Raw genomic sequence first — 12,581 nt, forward strand, 5'->3', positions numbered from 1 at the left:
GGCTAACCAAGAGAATTCAGAGCAACCCTAAAGGAAACCCTGATGGCAACTCATCTGCACAAAGGTTACCTCCGCCCAACTCAATCCGACACCAACTCTAAGAGTGATCTGCCAATTCAACGTTGCAATTCAATTGCAAACAGGTTTGCATTACCACCACCGTTTTATGTTCCCAATTTACATGTGACATGATTTCTAAACGTATCTTAGGCTTTGCATGTGGGTTTAAGTATATCTGAATATGCAAAAATAATATCTTGAATGTTTAACCATGTAATTGCCGTAAGGGATGCCATAGGGTTTGGGCTTTGCTCCTCTGGCATGTTTTATTATAACCATGCCTTGTTTACCTGACACTATTACTGTTGTGATTCCTTTGTTTGGTGCAACTCTTGATTGCACACCGTTTGGTATTCTGACCTATTTGCTGAATTTTGAAAGGACTCACATACTTCCGGAAAAGGTAGCTTGCTAGGTATTCCACTTTATTTGTGGGATACCCTTGTGGAGATTCATCCTAATTACCTAACTGATTACAAATGTTTTTAGAGATTCATCCGAATTACCTAATTGATTATAATATGGAGATTCATCCTAATTGCCTAATTGATTATAAAATATTGCCTTTGAATATGTGATCCTGGCCCTCTCTTTGTCTCCTTACGGTATTACGGTCATGTCCCGCGAATGTGGGGATACACTTAGCAAAGACCCTTCGATTAAATCATCATGTCCCTATAAAATAAATCATAGTCCCTCGGATGTTGCCTGTGAATATATGATTTTTCCCCTCGATGACCCGTCGTTGTAGCCTACGGTTACATGATGATCGTCCCTTCGAATGCTAAGGTATCCTTACAAATGTTGCCTTCAATGACCAATCGATGACCCTACGATGACCCTTTTACATCCAAAGGATAAAACTACTTACTTCTCAATAGTAAGGACAATTTTACCCTCATAAGGATAGGAAATGCCCATAAAGACCTTGGGTGGGTATAACTCTTAATTGCTGGCTCACAACCTAAAACATTTTTCATACCTCACACTTTGCAAATACTAGAAAATCACCACTTGGTATACATTCGTACTAGAATCATTGCCAAGTTATATTTTTCTAAATCGCTTTCAAAATTAAACGAGATAAATACTTTGTATACATTCGTACAAGAATCATTACAAAGTTAAACTCTCTTTTCAAAACATTTTTTAAGCAATTCACAAACACTTTTTTCAGACAAACATAAGTGATCAAGCAATTAAGAGCCCATGGATAACCATGGATACAAAGGGTGCTAACACCTTCCCTTTGTATAATGTACCTCCCGAACCCAAAATCTAATTAAGGTCTTTCCTGTTCTTTTCCACCTTTCCTTATTGGATAAAAGAAAAGTCGGTGGCGACTCTTGCTATCCGCGACATTTGCTTTCCAAAGCAAAACACATCAAAGTCAGTTCACCGTATGACAGAACTGGCGACTCTGCTGGGGAAAATAAATAGAGGTTGCCTTAAAAAAAAAAAAAAAAAGATCACTTATTTGAATTGCCTGATTTACTTTTAAGGGATTGCTTGGGTATTTTATGCTTGAGTGAAAGATCCTACACCCGGATCTAGTGTACCTTAGGTAAGTAGCAAAAGATCATCGCGACTATCCGGCGTATACTGGAATGGTCAAAATGATGGCTACGGTTAATGTGACACTTTGGATGTCCTGATGTTCCTCATGTTTACTTGAGGAAAAATTTGGCGTCTGCGTGGTGTCATCAAAGCATTAACCAGACCTTTAGAACCGTAATTGACTCATCCTGGCCATTAGAAAGTAGTGAGATAACTGACTTCGGTTCCGACTAGGGTTGGTTGAGACTCGATACTACACTCTTTGAGATTGGACTTTAGGGAAGCTTTGGTCAACCACTTGGTGTTGCACTGAAGTGGACTTAAAGGAAGGTCAATGATTGGAGATCCTTTTAGAACCCGGTTACTATTCTAGGACAGGTTGAACCAACCAAACTTCAGTGGGGAGGGTACTTACCTATGAAACTCATGCAAGCCTTAAAACTTAGGAATGATTGTTGTGTGACTTGTTGGTGCTTATTTAACATCATAACATCATAACATCATGACATCATAATGTCATAACATCCTGGCATTGTACTAACCATTTCAAGGACTTAGGGATTTAACTTTGCTCCGTAACAGGGCTATGGCTTCCAGGAAGACTATCCGGATTAATTTCGTAGTGACCTCTCCTCAACTCAAGGATTTAGTGTCAGAACTTCCCGATCAGGCTCAGTTCATCAAGAAACATGGTTCTCTCCTCAATTTGGTTACCACTAGTTTCAAAGAAGATATGATGAGAGTCCTATTCCAGTTCTTCGATTCTAAACATCATTGCTTCACATTCCCAGATTATCAGTTGGTACCCACATTAGAAGAATTTTCCAGGCTGCTTGGGATACCTATTCTTGATCAAACACCTTTCAGTGGTTTAGAAAAGATTCCGAAGCCTGAAGAAGTTGCCGCAGCTTTACACATGACAAAGTCAGACATTGAAACCAATTGGGTAACAAGAAGTGGAATTAAGGGTTTACTTGCCAAATTTCTGATAAATAAGGCCCGAGAATTCCTAAAAGTTATGAATGTCCATGCTTTCGAAGATGTCCTAGCGTTATTAATCTATGGTTTGGTGTTATTTCCTAATCCGGACCAATTCATAGACATGAACGCTATTAAGATATTTCTCACTCATAACCCTGTGCCTACCTTGCTTGGAGACATTTTGCATTCCCTTCACACCCGTACGGTGAAAAGGCAAGGGACTCTTATGTGCTGCATACCTTTATTATCTAGGTGGTTTATTTCGCACCTTCCTCAATCAGTCTTGAAGAATGAGCAAAATTTGAAATGGTCTCAAAGGATAATGTCGCTCTCCCTTTCAGACATCCATTGGTGTCCCCAACTCAAAGAAAATGTTATCATCATTGACCGTTGTGGAGAATTCTCTAACGTACCCCTCCTGGGGATAAGAGGAGGTATCACTTATAACCCAGCTTTAGCCCTGCGTCAATTCGGTTATGCTCGAAGAGATGGTCCACATGAAGTAATTATTCAAGGCACTGTGTTTGACTATGACAACGACTCTCAAGGTCTCCGTCAAAGGTTTGTACGAGCTTGGGGCATGGTGAAAAGAAGTACTTTAGGACAGAAAAACTCTAGTCCTATGGAACCTTATCTCAGATGGGTACGCGCAAGAGCTCGTGAACTTGTCATGCCATATCTTGCAGTCGGACCGCTGATTGTTGAACCAGGAGTTGAAGGAGGTACTCCTCAGATCATTCCTTATCCAGATATGCCTACCAATGTTAAAGAATTGAAGAAATCCTGGATCCAGTTGAGAGAGGAAAGAGATACTTTTGAAACTCAGTTCGGTGCAGAAAGGAAGAAAGTATTAGAGCTCACCAGCCAGCTTAATGAGGAACGAAGACTCAATGCATATCTCCGCCCAAAAAGAAGCCGTCCCTGGGAGACTTGAGCTTTCATTGTATTTTTATTATTTCCTTTTTGTAATGAACATTGATTAAAGAAATTATTAATAAAAGTTTCCCTCTTTTTGGTAGTTTACGCAAAGTTAAATTCCAAAAGTCCTTGAAAACATTTCATACATTGCATAGCATAACATAACATTGCATAACAGGTATTCTAAAAGATCAATGTTCTCACGGTCTTCCTTCTAAACAGAAAAATGGCTCTCGAACAAACTGTCAAAGATCTCCAGGCTCAAAATGCTCAATTCCAGGAGATGATCTTGAGCTTATCCAAGGGGAAGGAGGAACTGAAGGCTCTCTTGCTCGAGCAGAAGAAAGACAAGAAAGCTGTGAGTTACATCAACCCGGGAAGAAGGCTTAAAGGACAGGCCGCAGGAGTCAAGATTAGAATTCCGAAAGATCAAGAAGAGGAGACAGAAAATGATTCGGAAGAGGAGAATGTTGATCCCTTCAACCCTGAGGACGACGACGAAGATTATGAAAATGAACAGTACTCTCCAAAAGATCATAAGTATAAGTTGCTGGAAGAACGTATGCTAGATATGGAGGGTCAGAAGGCGCCCGGTCTGGATTTCAAAAGCTTGGGACTGGTCTCTGATGTGGTCATTCCCCGCAAATTCAAGGTCCTCGCTTTCACTAAGTATGATGGTGCGTCTTGTCCTCAGATGCATCTGAGAGCTTATGTGAGAAAGATTCAGCCCTATACCACTGATAGGAAGCTATGGATCCATTTCTTCCAAGAGAGTCTGTCTAGCACACAGTTAGAGTGGTACTACCAGCTCGAGAGCTCTAACATCCGCAACTGGACTAATTTAGCGACAACTTTCTACAAGCACTACCAGTATAATTCTGAATTGGCGCATACTCGGCTACAATTGCAGAGTATGACTATGGGATCTAAAGAAAGCTTCAAAGAATATGCTCAAAAATGGAGAGATTTGGCTGGCAGGGTCAAACCCCCTATGACCGATCGAGAATTAGTGGACATGTTCATGGGTACACTGACTGGCCCATTCTACAGCAATCTATTGGGAAGTTCATCATCGGGTTTCACTGAACTTATATTAACAGGTGAACGTGTTGAAAGTGGCATTCGAAGTGGAAAGATACAGGTGGCTACCTCTGCAAGAACCAAAAAGTCCTATCAGGGGAGGAACGAATCAAATGCTGTGTATGGTCAAAGGGGCCATAACAAGAAAAATTGTGACCATGCTGTTGGAGCAGTGACGATTGCAGCACCGCCATCTCAAAACTTCCAGCACAGACAAGACAGGCCAAGAAGGCAGTTTACCAAGATCAATATGACTTTAGCACAAGCACTGCAGGGTATGCTAAAAGCAAATTTGATTACCCTCAGGGATCCTCCTGCAAATCCCAACACTACTTCTCCTCGTTATAATCCAAATGCCAGGTGTGCATATCACTCCGATAGCCCCGGGCATGATACAAACGATTGTTGGTTGTTGAAGAATAAGATTCAGGATATGATCGACGCTGGAGAAATTGAATTTGATCCTCCAGAGACTCCTAATGTCATCACTGCTCCTATGCCTAATCATGATAAGACTGTTAATGCCGTGGATGACAATTCTCACATTTCTAATGTAGCTGACTTAGCATCTCCTCTCCTGACCATCAAGAAGAATTTGTTGCAAGCTGGTTTATTTTCAGGTTGTGCTGAAAATTGTGATCTTTGTATACTCCGACCCAATGATTGTTTGAAGTTGAAGAATGGTATTCAACAGCTGATGGATGATCATACAATTCTCTTTGAAAAGATTCCTAAGGTGGAAAACCCCATTGAAGAAATATCTATGATTGCTAGGTCCAAAGTTCCGGTGAAGATTACCGCTACTAGAGTGCCTGTGAAGATTACTGCTGAACCCAAGGTAGCTCCCCTAATTATTACTGCACCTGGCCCAGTACCGTATTCCTCAAGCAAAGCCGTTCCATGGAATTATGGAGGTGATGTTTACATCCACGGCATAAAGCAAGTTGATAATTCTGCTAATCCTAATGACATTGTTGGGACTAGTAAAATTACTCGAAGCGGAAGGATCTTCTCTCCCATCTCACCACTCGTCCCTGAAACTCGAGGAAAGGAACCAGTAATCAATACTTCTCAGTCAAGGACGCCGGTCGAAGTCACTACCGAAGGTGTTGCCAAACAGGAAATGGAAGAAATGCTGAAAATCATCCGCAGGAGTGATTTTAATGTGGTAGAACAGTTGGGGCATACTCCGTCTAAAATTTCGATGTTATCCTTGTTGTTATCTTCTGAATCTCATGCCAATGCATTGATGAAATTCCTGAAGACCGCCCATGTACCTCAGGAGACATCTGTCAATCAGTTCGAAAATTATGTTGCTAACTTGGCTGTTGACAATGGCCTAGGCTTTTCCGATGCTGACCTAACACCAGCAGGAAAGAATCACAATAAAGCTCTGCATATCTCCATTGAGTGTAAGGGGATCACCTTGTCTCATGTGCTGATCGATAATGGCTCTTCTTTGAATGTGCTACCGAAAGCTGTGCTCGATAAACTTGACTGTAAAAGCATCAAACTGAAACCTAGTGACGTTGTGGTACGTGCTTACGATGGTGCGAAGAGTGTTGTCCATGGTGAAGTAGTTCTCCCTATCAAGATAGGACCTCAAGTCTTCAACACTACCTTTCACGTAATGAACATTCGTCCTGCCTATTCCTGCTTGCTGGGACGCCCTTGGATTCATGGGGCAAGTGCTGTAGCTTCGTCTCTCCATGAAAAGCTGAGGTATCCAATAGAGGGTAAGATTGTCACTGTGTGTGGAGAAGAAGAGTATATCATCAGTAGTGTGCATGCCTTCAGATACGTCGAGATGGATGGCGAATTCTTTGAGACTCCTTCTCAGTCATTTAAAGTAGTTCCCCCAACTGGTCCTGTCCTTAAGCCAACTGCCCGTGTGCCCAAGGTTATTCGTGCTCCTCCTGCTATGATTTCTCTGAAAGATGCCCAAGCCGTGGTTGAAGATGGTGGTCGTACTGGCTGGGGTCCACTGATTGATGTACCGTACAAGTCTGATAGATTTGGCCTAGGATTTAGCTCTGAAAAGATAGTCAAGGATCAGATTAATGCTGTAGAAGATGCTGATAGCGACTGCGACTTGGATAGCTGGATTTTCCCAACAATTGGTGACGGACTCAATAATTGGAAGGCTGAAGACACTATCCCGATTTCCTTTAGTCAGGAGTAATTGTTTTTGCCTATTTTAGTATTGCAATTTTTTTAATTTTACAATTGAACTTCTTAAAGCATTGTGTCTATTCCCGGGGCACAATAGCTAATTTGTTAAGGGTTTTGTCATTTTCATAAGCATATTCATATTCAATAAATCAATGGACCTTTTTGCATTCAAATATTGCGCTCTTTATCTTTCTTGTCATCTTTTAAACAAGCTATGCTCTCTTACACACACTCACGTAACAAACTGCAGATCCATATCCACTCTGGGTCCTGTTGATAATAATAATTCTGCTACTGTTCATTATGACTTTGAAAATCCGATCTACCAAGCCGAGGATGGAAGTGAGGAAGATTGTGAGGTACCTGGAGAGCTTGCCAGATTGTTACTGCAAGAAGACAGGACTATACAGCCGCATGGGGAATCAATTGAAACTATAAATCTGGGTACTGAAGTAGACAAGAAGGAAGTCAAAATAGGAGCAGGCTTGAAAAACAGTGTCAAAGAAAGATTGATTCAGATGTTACATGACTATATAGAGATTTTTGCTTAGTCTTATGAAGACATGCCAGGACTGGATACTGATATAGTAGTGCATCGTTTGCCAATGAAGGAGGATTGTCATCCTGTTAAGCAAAAAGTTCGTCGCATGCGTCCTGAAATGTCTGAGAAAATCAAAGTCGAGGTTATGAAACAATTTGATGCAGGTTTTCTGGCTGTTACTTCTTATCCTCAATGGGTTGCTAATGTGGTACCAGTGCCAAAGAAGGATGGTAAGGTGCGAATGTGTGTAGATTACAGAGATTTGAATAAAGCAAGTCCCAAAGACGACTTTCCACTTCCGCACATTGATGTTCTGGTAGATAACACCGCTCAACACAAGGTATTCTCATTCATGGATGGATTCTCGGATTATAACCAGATTAAGATGGCACCTGAAGACATGGAGAAAACTACGTTCGTGACGCAATGGGGCACTTTCTGTTACAAAGTAATTTCATTCGGTTTAAAAAATGCAGGGGCAACATACCAGCGTGCTATGGTGGTTTTGTTCCATGATATGATCCATCATGAAATAGAGATATATGTGGATGATATGATAGCCAGATCTCATACTGAAGAAGAATATCTCGATCATTTATACAAACTGTTTGAGAGGTTGAAGAAATATAAGTTGAGATTGAACCCGAACAAATGCACCTTTGGAGTAAGATCCGGTAAACTCTTGGGCTTTATTGTCAGTGGTAAAGGAATTGAGGTTGACCCGGCTAAAGTGAGAGCTATTCAAGAAATGCCAGTTCCCCGTACAGACAAAGAAGTCAGAGGTTTTTTGGGACGCTTGAATTACATTGCCCAATTTATCTCCCATTTGACTGCTACCTGCAAACCCCTCTTCAAATTACTGAGGAAAAACCAAGAGATGATATGGAATGATGAATGTCAAGAAGCTTTTGACAAAATCAAGAAGTATCTCCAAGAACCTCCAATTCTGATGCCACCAGTTGAAGGAAGACCTCTAATCATGTATTTGACCGTGTTAGAAAATTCAATGGGGTGTGTGTTAGGGCAACATGACGAGTCTGGTCGAAAAGAGCATGCCATATACTACCTTAGCAAAAAGTTTACCGACTGTGAAACAAGATACTCATTGCTCGAGAAAACTTGCTGTGCTTTGGCTTGGGCTGCTCGCCGACTAAGACAGTATATGTTGAATCATACCACTTTATTGATTTCTAAGATGGATCCTATCAAATATATATTTGAGAAACCTGCCCTCTCCGGAAGAATAGCAAGATGGCAGATGATTTTAACAGAGTACGATATCCAATATACTACTCAGAAAGCAATCAAAGGAAGCGTGTTAGCTGATCATTTGGCTCATCAAGCAGTTGATGATTACCAATCTATGAATTTTGAGTTCCCGGACGAGGATGTCATGCTTGTTACTGATTATGAAGGATGTAACACCCTTCTAAAATACCCCAAAATTAATTAAAATAATAAACATATAATCAGAGTAATAGTGCACCAAGGGTGTCACACAAACATTCCACACCATTTAAACAATATAACAATCATGCTCTTTTATTTACTTTAAATATAAAGTATTTGCACAATTACGCAGCGGATAGAGATCAACTCAATCATGCAAAACATGTAACATCACATGTAATTTAGTTCAACCACAACAACAATAATAATCAAAGTGTTCCCGCCCGATGTTACATCTATCAGAGCATGACCCACTAGGGAGACTACACTAGACTCCAAGCATTTGCTTCTACTCAACTCATTTCTCGTTACCTGAAAAATAGTTGTAAGGGTGAGTTCCTCAATCAATATAATAAGCATTATAAAACAACATGTAATGCCAAGTAATTAACACATCAATCACCCTAATTGCAATACACATTCAGTAATAGCTCATTGGCTTAAACATCATACTCAACATCAATATACAATACCAGTATAATCTCAAATCATACTTAACAACAACACAACACACGTATAATATTGGAACACATCCATTCATATTATACGCCATACATATTTTTATGCAATGAGACTCTACACATGCGGTACCGACTATTCTCGAACATATAGTTCAAGCTCACCGATCCCTCCAGATACGGCTACTAAGCTCACTAGTCCCACTCATTTGAGACCTAGTGACTCACTCACTAATTCCTCACCATGGGAATTAGCTACAGCCCCGAAGGCTAGACTATGCACACTAATCATCTAGTATGCAAACATCAACAACAACCCACAATGGTTCACTCACTAATTCCTCACTATGGGAATTAGCTACAGCCCCGAAGGCTATGCCATGCATGCTAATCATCTAGCAATGCAACATCAACAATAATTCAAGAATAAACATATGCTCACACTCTGAGCCATACAACAGTCCATTCACACATACATGCATAATATATACATTCACAGCATCATGTACATCATTATACATCATCAATCTTTCATCACATAAGCATGTCAGATTATACCAAACAACAACCACAATATTAGTACATTTCAATATTGCATATACTGCTCAAAACAGCGGGAATTTATCCCTATTACACCATAGGCAACATAGGCCAACCCTCAATTAGGTACACCACATTTAAAAACAATAATTTTTCACTCTGCAACAGTGTTAACCGGTTAACGCCCTGGGTTAACCGGTTAACGCAGGCAAAACTCACTTTCTGGCAAAACGCAACAGCGTTAACCGGTTAACGCCCTGGGTTAACCGGTTAACGCAGGCAAAAACTCAATATTTTCACATTTCAATACAGTGTTAACCGGTTAACACCCTGGGTTAACCGGTTAACGCAGACCAAACAACAATTCCTGCGCTAACACACGGCAGAATGCAGAATTCCGCCGTTGGAAGACTTCCGGACCTCCGATTCCGATTCCGTAAACAGCTATACGATCGGGAAAACATTACTCACACAAATACCGATTTAATTTCAACTTTCAACACAGTTCATCCAACAACATTTCAACATTTACAAATCCCAATTAGGGTCAAATTAACGGCTTATCACTACCCATGACATATTATCCCAAAATACCCATTAATCGACGATAAACCCCCCTTACCTTAACAATCCGGCGAATCTTTGAGCTTCAAGCCTTTCCGTTCTTCAACCTTTGCTCTTCAGCTCCTTTCTCCTCTTCTCTGCCCTTTTCCTTTTTCACGATTTCTCTGTTTTCACGTGAAAATGTTTTTACTCCCCCTGGGCTTTTTCCTTAATTCCAACTTATATATATTTTCCAAATAATAATTATTATTCCAAAAATAATAATAATTCAAAAAATAATAATAATAATAAAATTTCCAATTATTTAATTAAATTAATAATTAAATTATTAACTCAATTCAAATAATTATTTTATTATTATCGGGGTGTTACAAAGGACCTGGACCGGATGAAGGACCCGAACTGGGATCCCGATGGACTATGGTTTTTGACGGATCTTCTAATGCATTGGGAAACGATGTTGGTGTTGTAATTATTTCTCCCAAGGGTTGCCATACGCCTTTCACTGCTAGACTATGTTTTGACTGTACCAACAATATGGCTGAGTATGAAGCATGTATTTTGGGACTCAAGGCTGCTATGGACCTGAGAATCAAGTTTTTGAGTGTGTACAGGGAATCGGCCTTAGTAATCAGTCAGATCAAAGGAGAATGGGACACTAAACATCCGAATCTCATCCCTTATCGAGAGCGGGTGTTGACATTAATCCCATACTTTGAAGAGATTACATTCGAACATATCCCACGAGAAGAGAATTAGTTGGCAGACGCATTAGCTACCATGTCATCCATGTTCAGAGTCAGATTGGGCAATGAAGCTCCCATGAGCACCATTGAACGATTAGATGAACCAGCATATTGTTATGAACTTAATACTGATGAAGTAGAAGAGAAACCTTGGTTCCACGAAGTAAAAAGATATTTAGAAACTCAGGAATACCCTGAAGGGGCATCCATTAATGACAGAAAATTTCTGAGGAAGTTCTCCGCTAAATTCTTTTTGAGTAATGGAGTATTATACAAACGTAATCATGATTCGACCTTGCTTCGCTGTGTGGATAAAAAGGAAGCAGAAAAGATTATGGAAGACATGCATGACGGTATTTTTGGGACCCATTCTAGTGGACATACGATGGCCAAGAAGATTCTGAGATCAGGGTATTATTGGTCTACCATGGAAGCCGATTGCCACCATCACTCCAGAACTTGTCACAAGTTCCAGATCTATGCGGATAAAGTACATGTACCTCCTGCTCCATTAAACGTGTTGACAGCCCCTTGGCCCTTTGCAATGTGGGGCATTGATATGATTGGAGAGATTAAACCTACCGCTTCTAATGGACATCGTTTCATTCTTGTTGCTATTGATTATTTTACAAAGTGGGTAGAGGCAGCCTCATTTGCTTCTGTCACCAAGAATGTGGTGGCACGGTTCATCAAGAATAGTCTTATTTGTCGGTATGGCATCCCCAAAAGAGTTATCACTGATAATGGTACTAATTCGAATAACAAGATGATTACTGAACTCTGCACGCAGTTCAAAATAAAACACCATAACTCTTCTCCGTACCGGCCAAAGATGAACGACGTTGTGGAAGCTGCTAATAAGAATATTAAGAAGATCATACAAAAAATGACAGTAACATACAAAGACTGGCATGAGATGTTACCCTTTGCCCTTCATGGTTATCGCACTTCAGTACGCACTTCGACAGGGGCAACTCCTTTCTCTTTGGTCTACGGAATGGAAGTTGTTCTACGAGTGGAAGTTCAGATTCCCTCTCTAAGAATTATGAAGGAGGAAGGCTTAGATGAAGATGAATGGATTCAGACTCGACTCGATCAGATAAATTTGATTGATGAAAAGAGACTTGCGGCTGTTTGTCATGGGCAGATATATCAGAAGCGCATGACCCAAACATTTAACAAAAAGGTCAAGAGACAGATGTATCAAATTGGCGACTTGGTGATGAAGCGTATCATTCTACCACAAGGTGATCCTAGAGGCAAATGGACTCCCACATACGAAGGACCACTTGTAGTTAAGAAGGTATTCTCTGGTGGAGCCATGATGCTTACTACAATGGATGGCGAAGACTTCCCACATCCCGTGAACGCAGACATAGTTAAAAAATACTACGCATAAAAGAGACCCGCTAGGTCGACGTATCTAGGCAAAAGTAAGGGCATCCCGGCGAACCAAAAGGGTTCGGGCAAAAATTAGGGATAAACATATAAAAATGTACACCCGGCAAGTCGAAA

Source organism: Lathyrus oleraceus, chromosome 7, assembly GCF_024323335.1.
Source record: "Lathyrus oleraceus cultivar Zhongwan6 chromosome 7, CAAS_Psat_ZW6_1.0, whole genome shotgun sequence".
NCBI classification, from domain to species: Eukaryota; Viridiplantae; Streptophyta; class Magnoliopsida; order Fabales; family Fabaceae; genus Lathyrus; species Lathyrus oleraceus.